This window comes from Misgurnus anguillicaudatus, chromosome 16 (assembly GCF_027580225.2).
Source record: "Misgurnus anguillicaudatus chromosome 16, ASM2758022v2, whole genome shotgun sequence".
NCBI lineage: Eukaryota > Metazoa > Chordata > Actinopteri > Cypriniformes > Cobitidae > Misgurnus > Misgurnus anguillicaudatus.
In genome coordinates, this window is record NC_073352.2 from 7,467,762 (window position 1) to 7,488,790 (window position 21,029).

The 21,029-nt window shown below is 40.5% G+C and overlaps 1 long non-coding RNA gene and 1 pseudogene across 1 annotated transcript in view; one reads left to right on the forward strand and one right to left on the reverse strand.

The window, feature by feature from the left end:
• The window catches only part of LOC141350026 (uncharacterized), a 413,142-nt gene that overhangs the window by 72,775 nt on the left and 319,338 nt on the right, over window positions 1-21,029 (forward strand). The gene's annotated exons all lie outside the window — the stretch shown is intronic.
• The window catches only part of LOC129422532 (macrophage mannose receptor 1-like), a 30,399-nt pseudogene continuing 29,389 nt past the window's right edge, over window positions 20,020-21,029 (reverse strand).

The window sequence follows — 21,029 nt, forward strand, 5'->3', positions numbered from 1 at the left end:
GAATGGAGAAAGAGCAACAGTTGTCCTGTGATACTGATTTCCCTGTAATATTTCTGATATTTCCAGGGCACTCCTATCAGAGGATTATCTATATATCTGTCAGTGGGGACCTAGTTGGGACCCGCTACATATACTACTGTCTACACTGCACTATATTTTTTGCAGTTCTGGTTGGACACAAATTTTGTACTTGTACTCTGCATAATGACAGTAAAGTTGAATCTAATCTAATTTTCTACCCTATACAGGAGAAGCGCGGTTCAACCAAGTGTTCTGCAAGAGATCCAAGCAGTGGGTCTTGAAGAAAAGCTTCATACCACATCATCCAGAACTCATCCAGAAGGTCATTGACAAAAGACTCAATCCAAACATTGTGTTCAATTCAATTTTATTTATATAGCGCTTTTCACAAGTGTTAATTGTTGCAAAGCAGCTTTACATGAGAAGATGTAGAGGAGAACACAGAAAATCAATAGATAATATAAGAAGTAGAGATAGCGGTTAAACCGTACAAGCGAACATATTAATAATGTAACGTATACAGTAAAGTGCTAAGTTAAGCCAAAGTTGGCTGACTCTTCACAGCAACAGGAACTGGGTCTGTTTGTCTCATTGTCCTCGTGGTGGAGGACGAGACAGGGAGAGAAAAACAGAATTTCTATTAGCGTAGGGGCCATTCGCATGTAATGCAAGTGTCAAACATTATAGTGGTTCAAGTCAGCTCGGTTCCAGACAGGCAAACTATTGCGGCAATAGTATATTACCCATATGAGGTATGTGAGTGCTTTGTTCTAAACAAACTAACTACTGCAGGAAAAGTACATTTACTGGACATATTTTATGTGAATGCTTTGTTAAAGAGAAATGTCTAGTTTAGATTTAAAGTGATCGATTCTGTCTGATTCTCAAAAAAATTTTGATAAATCATTCAGGAGCTTAGGAGCTAGGTAGGAAAAGGATCTACCACCTTTAGACACTTTTGATAATCTAGCGATAATTAAGTGAACAGAATTTTGTGAGCGCAGTTTACGTGATGGATTGTATTCTGATAGTAGTTCTTTAATATACGAGGGCGCCAGGCCATTTAAGGCTTTGTAGGTGATTAGTAATATTTTAAATTGTATGCGATATTTAACTGGTAGCCAGTGTAAAGATGCCAGAATTGGACTGATGTGGTCATACTTTTTAGATCGAGTAAGCACTCTTGCGGCGGCGTTTTGAACCAGCTGTTGCTTGTTTACCTGATTTGCATGGCATCCCCCGAGTAATGAGTTACAATAGTCTATTCTAGAGGTCATAAAAGCATGGATAAGCTTTTCTGCGTCTGATGCAGACAGCATATGGCGTATTTTTGAGATATTTCTAAGATGGAATAATGCTGTGCGGCAGACGTTGGCGATATGACTATCGAAAGATAGATTGCTGTCGAACATTACGCCTAAATTCTTAACCGTGGAAGATGGCACCACCGTGCAGCCATCTATGGGCAATCTGACATATTATGTTTTTAGCGATTCGGTTCAATAATAAGTATCTCTGTCTTATTGGAGTTTAGCATAAGAAAGTTTTGTGCCATCCAGTCCCTAATATCACTAATGCAGTCTGTTAGCTTAGAAAACTGGTGGGTTTCGCTAGGATGTGACGAGATGTAAAGCTGGGTATCATCCGCATAGCAGTGAAAACTTGTGTTATGTTTCCTGATAATGTCTCCTAGAGGTAACATATATAACGAGAATAGGATAGGGCCTAGAACTGATCCCTGAGGTATGCCGTATTTAACGGGGGAGTGATATGACTCTTCCTCATTTACATAAACAAAGTGATATCGATTGGTTAGATACGATCTGAACCAGGCTAATGCCTGACCACTGATGCCAACATAGTTTTCTAGTCTATTGAGTAAGATTGTGTGATCTATTGTGTCAAAGGCTGCACTAAGGTCTAGTAATATAAGGATTGAGATTTCACCACAATCGGATGTTAATAGGAGGTCATTTGTAACTCTAAGCAGCGCTGTCTCTGTGCTATGGTGGGGCCTGAATCCTGATTGGAACTTTTCATATGTATTATTATTTTCTAAGAATGTGCGTAGCTGGCTTGCCACTACTTTTTCTAATATTTTAGAAAGAAAAGGTAGATTTGAGATTGGTCTAAAGTTATTAAGATCTCCCTGGTCAAGGTTTGGTTTTTTAATGAGCGGTCTAATAACTGCTAGTTTGAAAGCTGTTGGAACGTATCCTAATTCTAGAGATGAGTTAAAGATATTAAGTACCGTGTCTGACACTACATGAAATACCTCTTTTAGTAATTTTGTGGGAACGGGGTCTAGTATACAGGACGATGATTTGGATGACGTTACTAGTGTAGAGAGCTCTTCTATTGTAGTAGGATTAAATGACTCAAGATGTTCGTTTGGTAATCTAGTGGAAAATGTACTACTGGGTGCAGTGGTGGCTGCTTGCGTAGTTTCTATGTTTTCCCTAATAAACATAATTTTGTTAGTAAAGAAGTTCATGAAGTCATCACTATTGTGTTGGAGTTTACTATTGGTTTCTGTTTGTTCTTTGTTTCTAGTCAGTTTTGCAACTGTGCTAAATAGGAAACGAGGGTTGTTATGATTTTCTTTAATAAGCGTACTAAGATAGGTAGATCTGGCAGTTTTAATAGCCTGTCTGTATTGAACACTCTCTTTCCATGCTGAACACCATACCTCTAACTTTGTGCTTCGGTAGTTTCTTTCCATTTTTCTAGATACTTTTTTAAGGGCTGCAGTATGATGGTCATACCATAGAGCTGGCGGTTTTTCTTTGATTCTCTTTTTTCGAATGGGAGCAACGGCATCCAACGTGCTAGAGCAGACGTTGTTCAGGTTTTCTATTATAATATCTAGATCTTCACGGTTATCTGCTACATGTTTCATTTGAGACAGGTCTGGAAGAGTGCTAATAAAGCTATCTTTAGTGGTGGAAATTATTGTTCTGGCTAATCTGTAGCATGTTGTAGACCGAGCGGTCCTATCTAGAAGTATTGTGTATGACAGAAGGCAATGGTCTGAAACGGCATCGCTCTGGGGTGATATTTCGATGTCATTAATATTGAGTCCGAGTGACAGAATTAAGTCTAGTGTGTGATTACGAGTATGCGTGGGCCCCGACACGTTTTGTTTAATGCCGAGAGATTTTAGAACATCCATAAACGCACGTCCTAATGCATCTTTTGGATTATCCACATGGATATTAAAATCACCAACGATAAGAGCTTTGTCTACAGTGACTGTTAGCTCAGATAGGAAGTCTGCTATTTCTTTAAGAAAATCTGTGTGGTGGCCCGGAGGCCTAAATATGGTAGCTAAAATGAACGAAAGCCATTTGTTGTTGCGATCAGTTATTTCCATATTTAACAGTATTATTTCAAACGAATTAAATTTTAGGTTGGATTTATGGTTTACTTTGAATAATTTATTGTATATTGTAGCTACACCACCCCCTCTCCCTTTTAGACGAGGAACATGTTTATAATAATAGTCTTGTGGGGTGGATTCGTTTAAACTGGTGTAATCGTCTGCTTTAACCAGGTTTCTGTTAAACAGAGTGCATCTAAGTTTTGGTCAGTAATTATTTCATTGATAATTGGCTATTTATTGGTAAGCGATCTAATGTTAAGAAGGCCGAATTTTAACATTTGAGTTTCATCTGTTAATGTATTGTGTTCTAATTTTATGTTAATAAGATTTGTACGAGACGAGGTAAACGGTGCTCTGCATTTATTTGTTCGAGGAACAGACATAGTCGAGATGTGTTGGTACTCTGTTAAAAAAGGCTCTATGTGCTGGGATATATGTGATCTTGACATGTCAAGGCAGCTAACAGACTGATGGGTAAGCCGATCTGTCTGTTTCCTGACCTGGGCCCTGGATAGTCAGACAATATCAAAAGTAAGACTATTGGTCAGATTTCTAGAGAGTATAGCACTTCCTTCCGGAGACGGATGGAGGCCATCTCTCTTTAGCAGGTCAGGTCTTCCCCGGAAATGCTTCCAATTGTCTATAAACCCTACGTTATGCTGAGGGCACCACTTTGACATCCAGCCATGAAGAGACACTAATCTACTGTAAGTTTCATCCCCCCGGTAGACGGGGAGGGTACCAGAGCAAATTACATTGTCTGACATTATTTTTGCAATTTCACACACCTCTTTAATAGTATCTTTGGTGATCTCCGACTGGCGGAGTCTGGTGTCATTCATGCCAGCGTGAATAACAATCTTAGAAAACTTACGGTTAGCATTAGCCAGCACTTTAAGTTTGGATCTAATGTCAGTATAGAATCTCCAATAACCAGGGCACCTTTAACAGATGTCTCAGCCGGTGTATTGCTGAGTGGAGAAAATCTGTTTGATATTAAAACAGGAACGTGATTTGGATGCCGAATGTGACTAGGCCGCCTGACAGTCACCCAGTTAGTCAGCTGCCTTGACTCTGAAGTTGGAACCGAGCCATGTGTATTACGCTTAACACTAGGCGCACCCGAAACAGTGTTTGTAACATTAACATTAGCGGTCTTACTGTCCTCAACTAGCGTTGGGATGCTTCTAGTTCTGCAACCTTCTCCGTCAGCCTTACTACTTCAATACGCTTAGCACATGTAAACCCCTCTATGCTGATGGAAGAAGCTAAACTGTACATGTGGCAAGTAGTGCAGGTTACAATGACAAGCGGAGTCTTACCGTTTTCATGCTGGGCGATGGCGTCTCCGTTCGCCCGAACGCGGTCCGTGAAGCTGCATCGAGATGGGTGCTCTCTCGTTGCGTGCCTCGGTCGTCTCCGGGTGTCTGGAGCCAGGGTGATGTGAGGCACGCTGTACCGCCTGGTGCTAATGTCAGGACACAACTCCTCCACAGCTTCCCGCTCTGGTGAGGAAAGGTCTGAAAAACATACATCGGATGAGTCCGCCATTAGATCGAAAAGGAAGGCAGATTTACAGTAAACAGACAGTGAGCAAGTGCTAACTTCAATCGGCACGTTTGTTGATGCTAGCGGGCTATATGCTAACACTAGGTGTTTACTAGTGATAGATCGTTTTACTTATTAATACTGTTCAATAATCGAAGAGTACTAGTTAAAGTATTCCTAAGATAAACTAGTATGTTATATTATATAGATAGGAACGAGATAGTAAGAAACTCGACGGAGCTCCAATGCACGGAGCAGCGTTTCCCCGTTTGCTAATGCTAGCGGGCTATATGCTAATACTGGCTGTTTACCAGTGATAAATCGTTTCACTTATTGAAACTGTTGAATAATCGTCACGGTAAAGTATTCCTAAGATGAACCAATAAGTTATATTATATAGATAGGAACAAGATAGTAAGAAAATAAGATTTAGATGATGAACTCGATGAAGCTCCGATAACAGTGTTGCCACTCTCTTGCGTCTCTCTCTCTCTCTGTTCAATGTGCCAACCTCCCCACTGCCACCCAACATTGCACCAGTGCCTTAACCATCAAAGGAGGCTGCCACGACTTCTTTCAAAAGTCACTTCTGAGACTGACACTTTCTAATAATAATAATATTAATAACAATCACCTCTTCCCTGAGTCCTATTGCTGTGTCTAATCAGATTCTGCCACCACTCTTATATTTATATTATTATATACTGTGTGCAGGCCCGGCTGCAGGATGAAATGACTGAGGGGGCATGTGAAATTGTTGAGGGGGCTTAACTTTATACCATCAATGATACACTGAGATCTCGCTTTGAAAAGACATTTTTAAATGCAGCGGTCCATAAAACACTCCATATGCAACTGCACAGCACAACCACATGGTTGTGGGAAAAATCTCCCTCTCGCCAACAGGGAGTGCTACAGCAACCGCAGCACCCCCTGTTGGCAAGAGAGGGATATTTTTATATTAAGTAAAATATTTTGCACAATTTATATATTACTTATGAATATTTTGGGAAATTATTTTTTACACACGTAGGTTATTAAGTGTATTTTGGATTTTAATTTCATTACTGTCTGTGCCTACCCATCTCCGTGGCCTCATCCGAGCGCACTTTCTCCGCCTTGCGTCTTTTGAAGACATGGGTACGCAGCACCATGACCCAGAAAAAACTCACACACCTTTGGCTGATGCTTGCCCACACAGAAATTCTGAACTCCCTGGGCATTCGTCCCCTAGCTCATGAGAGACTTTGGACTTTATTATACAACCGGGGCAATGCGCGACACGAGTGTCTTTTGCTAGAGTAAAAAGCGCGTTGAAAATATGCGCAGTATTAACGGGATGACAACGCGGGTTTGCATACATGGATGCGAAGCAGCACAAAAACGCATTTTAATATGAAAAATTAAAGGATTAAAATGTAAAAGATTATTATTGAGTCTCTTGGACATAAATGATGACCGATTATGAGACGTTAGAAGGCGCAAAGAGCTGCTTCATCTGTAGCTAAGTAAAATAAATGCTTTACTTTAAACAAATATATCTATTTTTAAATGTTTTTTTTTAAATGCAACCCCACGAATTTATTGTATATAATGACTCTGTTCCTGTGGATATGGTGAGATGAGAACGTTTGTAAATTCTTTATCTCTTGTTTGTAACAAATAAAGTATTTTTAGAGTACAAACCTTATATAAAGCCTAATATACTCTAAAAATGTAATTATACACCATGTATTTCTTTATACAATATCAGAACTAAACCCATTATTATTTTTGTTCAATTTATGAATTATTTATAAGTTTAAAAAAAAGATAGTAATAGTACTATTTAGTTAAAAAAAAGAGCTATATAAAAATATACAAGGTATGTTACTGTGAGAATATTTTACCACTGTTAATCGACGTGTAATCCTAACTTAAAAACAAAAGTTAAATATGTTCGTCCGCATGGACATTGAAAATACAATATTATATGTTGTATGTATATCTGAAGTTGTAATGAAAGTAATTTTTCCTGGGATTTTTAAAAGTATTTCTGCTTCTGATTAATAGCGCATATATTCATCTGAGAACTGTCTGTGTGTTTCAGACCCTGCTGTGTGCACTGACTGAAGTGTATATGACAATAAAGTAGTGAAACTCAATGTATTTATTAAAAAAAAACTATTTTCAAAGGAACTGTATTCTGACAGTTATTCAAAGATGCACACATTATTCCGCAAATTATTTGAATATTAAACGAGAGAATGTATATACGGCAATGGACGTCTCATATGGCAATAAATATCCACATAGGCTATAACTTAACATAACAGCAAAATTAAATGAATAAACAAACAAGGAAGCAGGATTGACGTGCAAATTGTATTATTATTACCGGAAAAACAGCAATATTACTGAAATAAACTCTGAGGTATACTGCCCTACAAAGCGAAAGTGCAGTAACTACGCATTTGGTCAAAATTGAGTTAAGGGTTAAAATGGGCTTTGTGAGATCTGTTGTGTCTTGTGACAAAGTCTCCTGGTTAAATTTTGTCCCATTTCAGAGAAATGTGTGTGCCAAAATTGCAGTAACATGTTTGACTGGCTGATGTAAAAAACTTTAAAGCCATTTTTCTCAGTTTCAGTGTTTGCGTAGATACTGCACTTAGCCTTTGGAGGGCAGTATAGGCTAAATGCGCAATCACGCTGTTAACCGCAAGTTAATAAGCAATACAAGTGGATAAAACATTATTATCTCTTAGAACTTTATATGACAAAAATGATATTTAAAGGAAATGTATTCTTACAGTTATTAAAAGATGCACAAATTATTCCATATATTATTTCCTGTTTAAGAGCGCGTTCGTCTCCGGCCTCGCTCTGTTATAATAGCTGAATGACAGATTTGCATCTCAACAGTAGAGTAAACTTCATAGTTGCTTCCACTGTGTTTGTCTGATATGAATAACACACGTCGGCAAATTATTATTATTTGAAAATAATTTGTATTTATTATTTGCAAATTATTATCTTATTTGAATAAATTTTTATTGCTGCTTCCACAGACATTAGGTGTCACGACTGGAACACGAGGAGGACAGGAAAACCCAAACGCAGACTTAAAAATAAAGAATACTTTAATAAACACAGACACTCAGAACAAAAACACCCACGAGGGGGTAAAACATACCATAACAAACATGAGAACTAAACTGACTAACATAAACACTGGAAACATTAAACTACCTACACATACACAAGACCAGGAACAGGATAACACTAGAAACTTATCTGGGAACACAGAAGAATACCAACGCACGGAGGACAGGACAGAAGGGTATTAAATAGGGAGTACTAACAACATACACCTGTAGCTTAATCAAACATAAGGGAGCGGGAAACAATTCACGAACCCTGAGAGAAACGTGGACCGCGGAAAGGCCTGTCACACAACTCTCTCAGGGCAGACATGTACTGTCACAACCTAATCTCTCTCAAACTCGGATAAGACAAGAAATAGAGAGATCAGGTCATGACAATTGTTTTACCAGTGCTTATGTGTATTTAAATGTCTGAAATCTAAAATAAACATTATGAGGTTGAAAACACATGCATAGTGTTGATGACAGCGCTGAGCTCGTCCATCTGGCTCAGCGTCAACCAACGCGAAAGACGTTTGAATCTGATAGTAATGTCACATCACTGAACATTCTACCCATATGGGGATAAGGTTAAATTATTATTTCAATCAAAAGGATAAAAAATTTATTTGTAACCATGAATATAAAAATAAAACAGAGGGGGCACAAATCAGATCTGAGGGGCAATGCCCCCTTTTGCCCCCTCGTGGCGCCGGGCCTGACTGTGTGTATATACACACATAATTATTATTATTATGTTTTGCTTTGTTTTTATTTTGTCCAGGACATTTTTAGATGTAAATTATGTCCTTGTTTATTTTAATGTGTTCTTTTCGCTTGCGGCACAATATTTTTCCTTTTTGAATAATAAAAAATACATTTCTTCATCTAACCCTGTCTTTTGTACACCAAAGTTATATACTTGTGGAGGCGGAATGATTACTGTTACTGTGATTTAGCTGTCATTACTTACTTTACAAAATCATTTGGGTTAAAAATAAAGCCAAATATTATGTGTGTTACACAATTTAGACCTAAACTTTAAAAAAAGAATGCTTTCCTCAAATTGCAGTCACTTTTTCTTTATAAACTCTAATGTAGCAACAATAAGGACTATAACACGAACCACAACAAATGTGAGTTTTAACTTTTTATTAAAAAACATAAACCACCCACTCATAGCTGATCCAGAGCTTCATCCGTTTCTTTATAGCCGCTATAATGTCCGTGAGGAGCTGGATATCTACGTCTGATGTCCTGAACAACGAACACAGGCAGGTAAAACAAGTCGATGTCCTTTCCCCAGTCTTTCGCCTTGCAAAACCCATTCCATGAAATGACGAGGATGTAAGGAAAAACAGTAAGCACAACGTTAGCAATGCAAGCTATTTTCACATACAATAGGCTAACATAGGTGTAAATATAACAACCATAGCTCAGCTGACGGACGTGAAAAACAAAATACTCACTTTATACCCCTATGCCTCCGTTTCTCCCTGTGGGCTTCAAGAAGAAAATGCTATCGCTGAAATTCGCGACAGCAATATGACTCTCTTTCGGTGTCCATAGGCGCACAGCGAGAGCACGTAAACCACCAGACCGGCCCCACCTCGGCTACAGCAGCCGCGGTTGCAGCCTCTTGTTCCTCGTTCATCTGTAACTGTTCCTCGATCATCCGTAACTGTTGCTCGTTGTATTGCGGCTCGTTCAGGTACCACGACCATCAGATTCGAGCGACAACGAGGCGCACAGCGAGAGCACGTAAACCACCAGACCAGCCCCACCTCGGCTACAGCGGCCGCGGTGGCAGCCTCTTGTTCCTCGTTCATCTGTAACTGTTCCTCGTTGTATTGCGGCTCGTACAGGTACCACGACCATCAGATTCAGGGCAACAGGTCATCAAAATCCCCTTCTGCCATCCGTTTTCAAAACTACACTCTGCCATCGTGGTTTGTTTACTTGGCTTTCTCCACAAAGCAAGACCCAGGCTAGCTTAGCTTAGCGAAGATTAAAGATGGCTGACTCTCGTTTTGGTTCGGGCTTTTCCGAATGGACTCGCAGTCCAACCCCTATGGGCGGGGAGAAAACATGCGGAAGTAGCTCCTAATACTGGCTGTAGTCTTTGCCTCTGGCCAAAAACTCCTCCGATGACGCAAAAATCGTCATTTTGCGTCATCGGAGGACTTTTTTGGACAACCAGAACACAGATATCTCTACTCTCACGGGGACATGAGGGAGGGAAACGCGTTCATTCAGGAATACTGCCAGGTTTCTACTGATACAAAGCTGAATGCTAAATTGGTGAAGTATTCCTTTAAGTACTTCTGCTCTAAGAGCAGCGCGTAGTTCACTATCAATAACACAGCAATATGAACCCTTTAAGTACTTCTGCCCTAAGAGCAGTGCGTTGTTCACTTTCAATAACACAGCGATATGAACCCATTAACTACTCCTGCCCTAAGAGCAGTGCGTTGTTCACCATCAATAACACAGCTATATAAAACCATTAAGTACTCCTGCCCTAAGAGCAGCCCGTAGTTCACCATCAATAACACAGCTATATCAACCTATTAAGTACTTCTGCACTAAGAGCAGTGCGCTGTTCACTATCAATAACACAGCGATATAAAACCATTAAGTACTCCTGCCCTAAGAGCAGCGCGTAGTTCACCATTAATAACACAGCTATATCAACCTATTAAGTACTTCTGCACTAAGAGCAGTGCGTTGTTCACTATCAATAACACAGTGATATAAAACCATTAAGTACTCCTGCCCTAAGAGCAGCGCATAGTTCACCATCAATAACACAGCGATATGAACCTATTAAGTACTTCTGCCCTAAGAGCAGCGCGTTGTTCACTATCAATAACACAAGCGATATGAACTTATGTAGTTCTGCCTATTTTCTATATTGACTTTTTTACTTGTTATGTAAATCCTACCTAAATTTCTAAAATAACAGCGATTTGAATCTAACGTATAGGGCGGGAGATGTAAATTGCTGAGCGTAAAATATCGCAGAGATTTGAAAGAGTTCTGTTCTCACATCAATTTAACAGACAGCAAGGTAGCATTAGAAAAGCATGTTTTACACCAGTTTCCCCGTAAATTAATCAGATTTGTTGTGATCGACTGATGAAACAGTCAAATCAAATTGGACAATACGATAATTAGGCGATGATGAGTAGTTCTGTGCATTTTTAATGTTAGCTTATTATCTTAGTAAACGTAAGAAGATGTTGAATTTGAACAAAATATAATTATAAATGAACTTACCTTGCAATAAATGCGTTCTCCCACGAAAATATGTCTTGTGTATTCCACGTAACGTAACGTTATTCCTCAATCCCTCCGCAGCACATTCAAACGTCTTGACCCCGCCCTTGCTTCGGTTTTATTGGATGAAGCTGTTAACCAATCATTTTCCTTTCTGCCCTCAGAACATGTTTGAGTAGGCAAAACTCCTATGTGCGTCTGAATGCCATTAGCATTGTAGCTTGAAGTACATGTCGTTCTGGACACTCAATTTGGAATTCTAACCTTTCATGAAGTATGTCAATTACTTTATGCCAAACTCTAGAGGCAGTGGGCAGAGAGATCTTAAACCTGAAAGCCACATATTTCAGGGGGAGATTTAGTCTCAGCTTTATCAGAACTAAAATGAACTGTTCAAATTTAGACAGCACAGACATAGGACCACATGTGATATAGGGTTCGCACAGCTCATAAATTGAAAATAAAACCAAGAAGTTGGGGAGCCCTGTGTAGAACTTTGTCTTTTTTTCATTTTTTTTTTCAAAAGACTCCTGGTTGAACTGTGCGTCCAGTGCTTTGGTCTGAAGATCTCCCAGCTCTGTTGTGTTTTGTCTCAGAACATCCTCCATCTTCTCAATATCATCCATTGTTAGCTCAGTCTGACATCTGGCATCTACATAGCCTGCAATATAGCAGTGGGGAGCATACATTACACAAATTACAGATGACACTCCAAAAATTTTAATATTGTGCAAAAGTTCATTTCAGTAATTCAACTTAAGAGGTGAAACCATCTTTACAATATTCAAATGTTGAATTAAGGATTTCATAAGCTGTAAGCCATAATCATCACAAATATATCAAGACTTTAAATGTCACTTTGCATGACTCTATATAATATACAAGTTTAACCTATTGAGTCGATTTGGTGAAATACATTTTTAAAAATATTCAAGTTCTCTGGTTCAATTTAACAGGGTTCAGTGATTTTCTGACAATCACATTTGTAACATTTAATAATAATGACCATCTTAGTGTCACGGAGTGACTTCAGTAGGGAGGAACCAAAATGAGAGTGCAGCGGTTCCGCCCGGACCCGTTTGCACGAACACCGACACTTCCAGGTTTCCCAGGGATCCCCGAAATCACCGCAATGGGGTACAGCTGTGCTGATGACGTGGCGGATGGTGATTGGGTGAGACACGCTGGGAAGACAAGCATAAAAAGGGAAGTTAGAAGAGGCACAGGGTCGAGTTTGTTGAGTGTGTTGGGCAGACGCTGGGCCACCTCCGCTGGATTAAGCTGGGACTACAGGGAAAGTGATATTGGGCGATTGCTGGAGATCTGCACAGAGAGAGAGACACAGTGAGAATCAACGAAGGGTGAGCAACAGAGTGACAAGAACATTACAAACGATTGGATTGTTGTTGTATACACGGAGGCTTGGGCAAGTTGTTCCCACTGAGCCGCTTGTAGCTGAGGACGCCTGGAAGAGAAGGGAAACAGAGGGAGAACGTGACATAGTCGTGAGTAATGTAAACACTGTTGTCTGAGAAGTCTGTAATATTAAAGGGGTGTGTGCTTTACTTTCTTAGCGGCCCCACCAAGTGGAAGTCGGTGGGTGAGCCGGACATCGAGCGAGTGGACAGAGAACGCGACATAGTCGTGAGTACTGTAAACACTGTTGTCTGAGAAGTTGGTAACATTAAAGGAGTGTGTGCTTTACCTTCTAAGCGGCCCCACCAAGTGGAAGTCGGTGGGTGAGCCGGACATCGAGTGAGTTGGATAGAAACCACAGAGCCATGAGTAATTGTACACATTGTTGTTTGAGAAATCTAAATTATTAAAGGAGTGTGTGCTTTACCTTCTTAGCGGCCCCACCTGGATGAAGTCGGTGGGTGAGCCGGGGATCGCCGGCCGCAGTATCAGGAGGAACCCCCGCTCCCGTGCCCTGCTACGTTGGTGGTGTGGTGACGTATACTCTTTTCCTCTACTTCCTCCAGTGCCATATTTACTGTGCAGCGAGCTAAAGCTAAACCTACCCAGCATGTCTTGAATGCCTAGAGATACCTGTAGAAAGAATCTACTTACTGTGCAGCGAGCTAAAGCTAAACATACCTAGCATATCTTGAATGCCCAGAGATACCTGTAGAATGAACATACTTACTGTGCAGCGAGCTAAAGCTAAACATACCCAGCACGTCTTGAATGTCTAGAGATACCTGTAGAAAGAATCTACTTACTGTGCAGCGAGCTAAAGCTAAACATACCCAGCATGTCTTGAATGCCCAGAGATACCTGTAGGAAGAACATACTTACTGTGCAGCGACCTAAAGCTAAACCTACCCAGCACGTCTTGAATGCCCAGAGATACCTGTAGGAAGAACATACTTACTGTGCAGCGACCTAAAGCTAAACCTACCCAGCACGTCTTGAATGCCCAGAGATACCTGTAGAAAGAATATACTTACCATACAGTGAGCTAGAGTCAACTTACCTCGCACGCCCGAACACCTAGCGATATCTGAAAAAGAAGATACTTACCGTGTGGTGAGACAAAGTGACACTTACCCAGTTCGGCCAGAGAAACCTGTAAAAAAGGGAAGGACTCAGCGACGAAGACGTCGATTTAGCCCAGGTTGCCATAGCACTCACCTTGTGTTTTATTCTGCCCTCAGGAGGACAAAGTGGGCCGCGAGGAGTTTGTCCGCACATGAGGTGGGCCAAGGACGAAGGAGCTCCGCCTGGCCCTTGCCTTGTGATTCCCTGGCCCCACGGAACTGACCTCTCCCCTCCAACGTCCCAGGCCCGTAGTGTTCCCCCTGAGGGCAAGAGGATATTTTTTAGATTCCCTTACCCGCCCCCTTGATTCTTTTTAAATTAAATTAAATAAAGTATTGTTCTTATTTTTACTTATCTCTCGTTTGTCCGGTCATTGGGGTGCTTTGGGGACCTCCTCGTTTAATTAACGAGATGGGGACTCGAGTTTGAGACTTGGACTCGAGTGCGACTTAAGTCGCACAATTCAATTCAATGACTTCAGACTCGACTTGAGACTCGACCCTCAAAGACTTCAGACTCGACTCGAGCCGCGCGACTCGTGAACAGTATTTATTTTTAGGAAACGTCTGATGAGCTCACTGTCATACCCCCCTCCGTTACCTACAACCTGCCCACGATGTAACACGTGACGTATCTGCTCCGCGCGCGCGGCTGCGAACATACATGTCGACTGCACCGGCCGCTGCTGTGCCATTCATCTGAAGCTTTGGGTAGTGCTGTGACGGACCCGTGGTTCGGCTCGCATGCAATTCGCAGATTAATATGCAATTTAAATAGGGTAAGTTGATCATTAACGTGTTTCTAAGGCTTGGAATTGTTTAAATGGTTAAACAATTTAACCGCAAAAAGGCGCTCAAGTGAGCATATTTCTGTACGCACATGCGGTTAATTGTGTCCGGTCCAGCTACAGTCAGGTCCAAAGTTGCGCTACTGTGTATCATACTGTAGTCCATTAACATACATTTGCTGAATAGAGCAATGAAAAACAACGTAATGTTTTTATGTGAAGCGACTGCTGCATCTTCTTCCTGAAGCGCTGTTTGGAATTCGCCCTCTGCCTGTGTTTGAGCAAGCGTTGAAGTGCCCTCAGTAGTGCACATACAGAGAGAAGTGTTTCAAAAGTTAAGCCAACATAAAATCTTATGGCACATACACGCAAAATGATCTCACAGTATTCTTTTTCTAGTAAAAAAATTTTTGTTTATGTCTTAAGAAACCAGTGTGGGCTTATTTGTTCTTAAAGAGACAGTAACCTCAATTAACCTACTTAAGTCTGTGCCATTTATGTTAATCAAACAACCCAAGACAAACAGAAAATCACTTCTATTGCTCAAAAATAATAATAATATTTAATTTGTACAATAAAGACAGTGTTATTATCCATTTAATTTAATTTCTGTACCTAATGCTAATTTTAGACCTTACTTAATGTGCAACTTTGTTCTTTTTATAAATGTTTATAATTTTTTTATTTGTTATTAGAGTTTTATTTGTTACAACGAGACTTGAGACTTGACTTGGACTCGAGCCCAGAGACTTCAGACTTGACTTGGACTCAAGCTCAAAGACTTCAGACTTGACTCGGACTCGAGCTCAGAGACTTGTGAGCATGTCTGTCTCATTCCCAATGATGCCCTTGGATTGTGAGTTGTTGTCAGCTGGCTGCTGCGGTTCTGCAGCTCTCAGCTGTCGGCGTCAGATCCAGGCTCTCAGCTGTCTGTTGGAGATCTAACATAGCCTCTGCACATTCCGACTGTCTTTGTTTATCTTCCTTAAGCTTCATCCTCTGCTCTCGTTGCAGAGATACATCTGATTTGGGCTTAGTTTTTTGGTAACCGAGGTTGACCGTCGGAGCCCAGTCTACTGACTCAACGTCACCCAAAGCACTAGGGCAGCCTGAAAAGTCACAATGAAGTCCATATTAGACTAACTTAGCGGTAACTTAAGTCATTACTACATAAATGTTACGAGCATTTAACGACAACCTTATGTTATATAAACACAGCAACAAAAAAACAAATAAGTTAACATACCTCCGATGAAGTGGTCGCTGCAGACACGGGCATTAGCAGACTCTGCTCCTCCCGACCGCAGACGTAGGTTTTAAATCCATTTTTTCCGTTGTTGTTCTGTGAGCTTTTTACATTTCTCACCTTTATGAATGACAATCTTTGGAACTCTGTAAATCTATGGAGCAGCCGTAAACTACACAAAACATTGGCATTTTTACAGATAGCAAATACAGCTACACTACTTCCTGCCCTCCATCTGAATTTTGCGCCTTCGCGACGCAGCAATGTGACGTCACGTGAAACCAACCTATTGCGGCCAGCAAGTTACTGTATTTTTCACAGTAGGCCTATTCTTCTTACAGTGCAAGGGATTCACTTTTTTGATGTCTTTAGTTTTTTATGACAGACAAAATATTTACGATCCAGCCCCGGATGCCAGATCCCGTCAGAAAATATAAATTTACTCATTTAACAGTCTTCTGTCAGTTAAGAGGTTGATCGATCAAAGCTAGAGAAGAACACAAGCAGGACACGAGACAAAGTTTAAGATGGTAAAAAAGGAACAGAGTTTTTATTAATGACAGTCTCAGTTGCATATGTCTCAATGTTCAAACCTCGTCTAACCAGCATGAACTTAATACGCACTGTTATACCAAAACTGCTTAATAGCAACATCCCACAAACCTTGAGCTTCCATAAGATTTCTCTTTATCTATCTCTGTTTACACAGACAGGACAGCTCATTAAACTCAGACTGAACAACCATGAAATTAATAAGACTTATATAAAATATAAAAATATAATGAATGAATTAATAAATAAATGAATAGACAATATAAATGAATAATCAATAAAATATAGAAATATAATAATTAATGAATAAAAAACAATATGATGATAAAAATGATAATAATGAAATTGATAATAATATTAAATAATCAAATAAACAATTATATGGATAATGGATGATTATAAAATGATTATGTGAATAAATTCTTAAAAATAAACTAAAAAACACAATAATAAAAACATTCTGCACGTGAGGATCTAAGGTAGGATCTTTCATTAGCAAACTAACTGTCAGGACCCGTCTGAAATCATGTTTTATTACATCTAGTCTTTGTGTTCGGGGTCTTGGCAGTACCATGTTTTATGTGGGAAATGTGTGGTTTTAGTTTTGGTTTATTCTGACCACGCATTTCCCGGGTCTCGTCACTTTTTCCCCGATCCCTTACTTGTAATGATTTTCAGGTGTATGTAATTTACTTTCTCCCTATTTAAGAGTCCTTGTGTTTGTTGTCCAGTGCACGTTCGTATTGTTACATTCCATGTCGTGTTCCTGAGTCTGGTATCCGTGAGTTTTGAAGTTATTTAGTCTAGTCTGTTATATGTAGTTTGATGTTGGTTCATGTTTAGTTTAATGTTAGTTTAGTGTAGCGTTTACCCTGTCTTGTTTTACCCCCTCGTGGGTTTTGTTTTCCCTGTTTGTTCAATAAATCATTTCATTTTAGTCTGTCTGCATCTGGGTTCGTTCTTAGTCTGAAATCCTCACATTAACATCAAACTACATATAACAGACTAGACTAAATAACTTCAAAACTCACGGATACCAGACTCAGGAACACGACATGGAATGTAACAATACGAACGTGCACTGGACAACAAACACAAGGACTCTTAAATAGGGAGAAAGTAAATTACATACACCTGAAAATCATTACAAGTAAGGGATCGGGGAAAAAGTGACGAGACCCGGGAAATGCGTGGTCAGAATAAACCAAAACTAAAACCACACATTTCCCACATAAAAATGGTACTGCCAAGACCCCGAACACAAAGACTAGATGTAATAAAACATGATTTCAGACGGGTCCTGACAGTAGCCCCCCCTTAAAGAGCGGCTACAAGACGCTCCTCAAGGGGAACACTAAACACGGGACAAAACAGACTGCATACAAGACATAACCCATGAAAATATAACAAGGACCAACAAAGGCAAACAAGAGATAACAATAACCGGATTGGGATGGGATAATAAAAACAACAAACAAGGGAGGGGGGGTGGGGGAACACAAAAGTTCAAGGGGGTGGGTCCAGGGTGGGAGGGTGGGAAAGGAGTCTGAGTAAATTTTGGGTGAGTTCTGAAAGGGTCATGGCAGGACGATGAAAAACTTGGCCAGGGTTGCACTGGCTGCGCACACGGCTGGGGCTGCGCTGGCTGCGCACACGGCTGGGGCTGCGCTGGCTGCGCACACGGCTGGGGCTGCGCTGGCTGCGCTGGCTGCGCACACGGCTGGGGCTGCGCTGGCTGCGCACACGGCTGGGGCTGCGCTGGCTTCTGCGTCGACGCCTCTTGGCGCTGCGTCGACGCCTCTTGGCGCTGCGGCGGCTGCGGCGGCGGCTCTGGCGGCTGCGGCGGCGGCTCTGGGCGCTGCGGCGGCTGTGTCGGCGGCTCTGGCGGCTGCACAGATGAAGGTTGTGGCGGAGACGACACCACTTCCTCCCTCCTCTTCTTCTTCTTCCGGTTCTTGGGTACGGGAAGTGTGGAAGGAAGAACAGGGGTAGGTGTGGGTGAGACAGGTGTGAGGGAGCCCCTCGGAGTCGGAGAGGCGGGAACCAAACTCCTCAGCCTTATCGATCCCATGATGAGACCCCTTGTAGTGGATGACTGTGGCCCAACCGTCAAACTCTCATCCCGGGGCCCTTGCTGTCGGCCGAGACGGTCCACCAGTTCCCAAAACGGTAAGGAGATGAGACCAGCTCGTTCCGAGATAGGAGGAGGGCAATCGAGACCGGCCAGGAGGTACCTATTGACCATCCGGTCCGAAAAGCAAGCCCTCCTGTCCAGGACCTTCTGGGCATAGATCCGCAGATCAAGTCCCTTTTGTGGTGGAAAAAACCCAAACCCGGAATGTGACTCTGCGGTAAGGGCATTCCACCAAATTGGATCCTCTGCCATAGTCTGCTGGGTTCTGTTGTGGCACGTTCGTAATGTGAGGATTTCAGACTAAGAACGAACCCAGATGCAGACAGACTAAAATGAAATGATTTATTGAACAAACAGGGAAAACAAAACCCACGAGGGGGTAAAACAAGACAGGGTAAACGCTACACTAAACTAACATTAAACTAAACATGAACCAACATCAAACTACATATAACAGACTAGACTAAATAACTTCAAAACTCACGGATACCAGACTCAGGAACACGACATGGAATGTAACAATACGAACGTGCACTGGACAACAAACACAAGGACTCTTAAATAGGGAGAAAGTAAATTACATACACCTGAAAATCATTACAAGTAAGGGATCGGGGAAAAAGTGACGAGACCCGGGAAATGCGTGGTCAGAATAAACCAAAACTAAAACCACACATTTCCCACATAAAACATGGTACTGCCAAGACCCCGAACACAAAGACTAGATGTAATAAAACATGATTTCAGACGGGTCCTGACACTAACTACTTATATTATGGGTGTATACTCATTTTAATTTAAACATACATGAAATAATGACAACATTGTTAACAAGGAAAGTAAAATATGATAAGTAGAAGTGAAGTTATTGTCAGCATGACAACTCCCACAACGTTACATGGCTTTAACTCATTCCCTGTCTTTTTTAAAAAGTTGCCCCGCAGCATTTTTGTGATTTTCACAAAAGATTCACAAAATGCCTTCCAGGAAAATGTTCTTCTAAAAATATATAAACAAAATAATATATCAAATGAAAGAACAGACCCTCTGCTTTCAAACAAACAATAGACAAAAAAAAGCGTTTCATCCTATCTATATTTTTTTTCTCTGCTTATAAATTATTAAATATGTGTATTTTTCTTTAAAAATACAAATGTTTTAAGCAAAAAGCTGAAATAGTTGCAGTTCATTATCCAGAAATAAATGGGTCACACTTTATTTTACGGTGCCACTGTTACGATGTAATTATACATTTAAGTACTTAGTAATAATCATTAATAACATGTACTTAATATAGGGTTGGGGTTAGGATTAGGGTTTGGTTTAGGGCTAGTTGCATGAAATTATGCATAATTAACTGTTATTACTATAATAATTACATGTATCAAGTGTAACAAAGACACCGTAAAATAAAGTGTTACCAATAAATGTCAATCAACTCTGATGTGAGCTCATAATATTTAATAATCACACGTGAAACAGAACAAAAGTGATCTCCCCTGTGATGAGTAAATATCATAAACTTTTGCATATTCACAAAAAAAAACATTAAATTCAACAGTTACTGAAAAAGATCTGTAATGAAACCTGTGCAAATATACTTTAGATTACCACAAAACACAATTTCGAACTACTATCAGTATATAATACATTAATTTGAAATGTCAGAAGCTGTATTTAAACTGTAATATTCCTCATTGCAAGAGAACAAAAATAAAATTAAAAACAAAAAAATTAATAACTAACAAATAAGTTTTATATCCACAGGAAATTGTATATACATATGATTTCAATCTTGATTCTTGATGCAGATGAAGTTGAGCTGGTGAGATTGAGGAAGGCTGATCCAGTGTTGGTCTCCTCCAGACTGAACTGCTCCAGCTCTGTGTTCAGTGTTGCAGTTCATCAGTTTTGTCCCATTTCCTGGAGCCCAATTCTGAAAGCACACGGCCTCTCCTCGTACCCAGATCCAGAGGTTCATGTAACAGTAATAGTGTAACCCCATCCACACAGCATCAGTAGAGGCCTGGTCAATCACTGTTGTCACCCAGAGCTTAATCTTTTCTGAATCAACTGAAACCAGATCCACGTGATTCTCTCTGCAGTATCTCAGAGCTTCAGACCAGCTCTGTTTCATCTGTATCTATATCAGATTATCTGAACACACAAAAACACAAAGTACACATGAGATCAAAACAAACATGCAGGACAACAACTTTGAATGAACGGAGACAATTTTAATAATGAAGAAACTTCTGTCATCAAACCCATATTGATTTTTATTACTCACCTTCATGACAAACAAAGGTCTGAGAGGTATGACAATACGCATCATTCCATTGTCCTTGATCTTTTATTCTGACCTCTGTACAATGTTCAGAACCTGTACCAGCACCATTATTAGGTTCACCAGACAT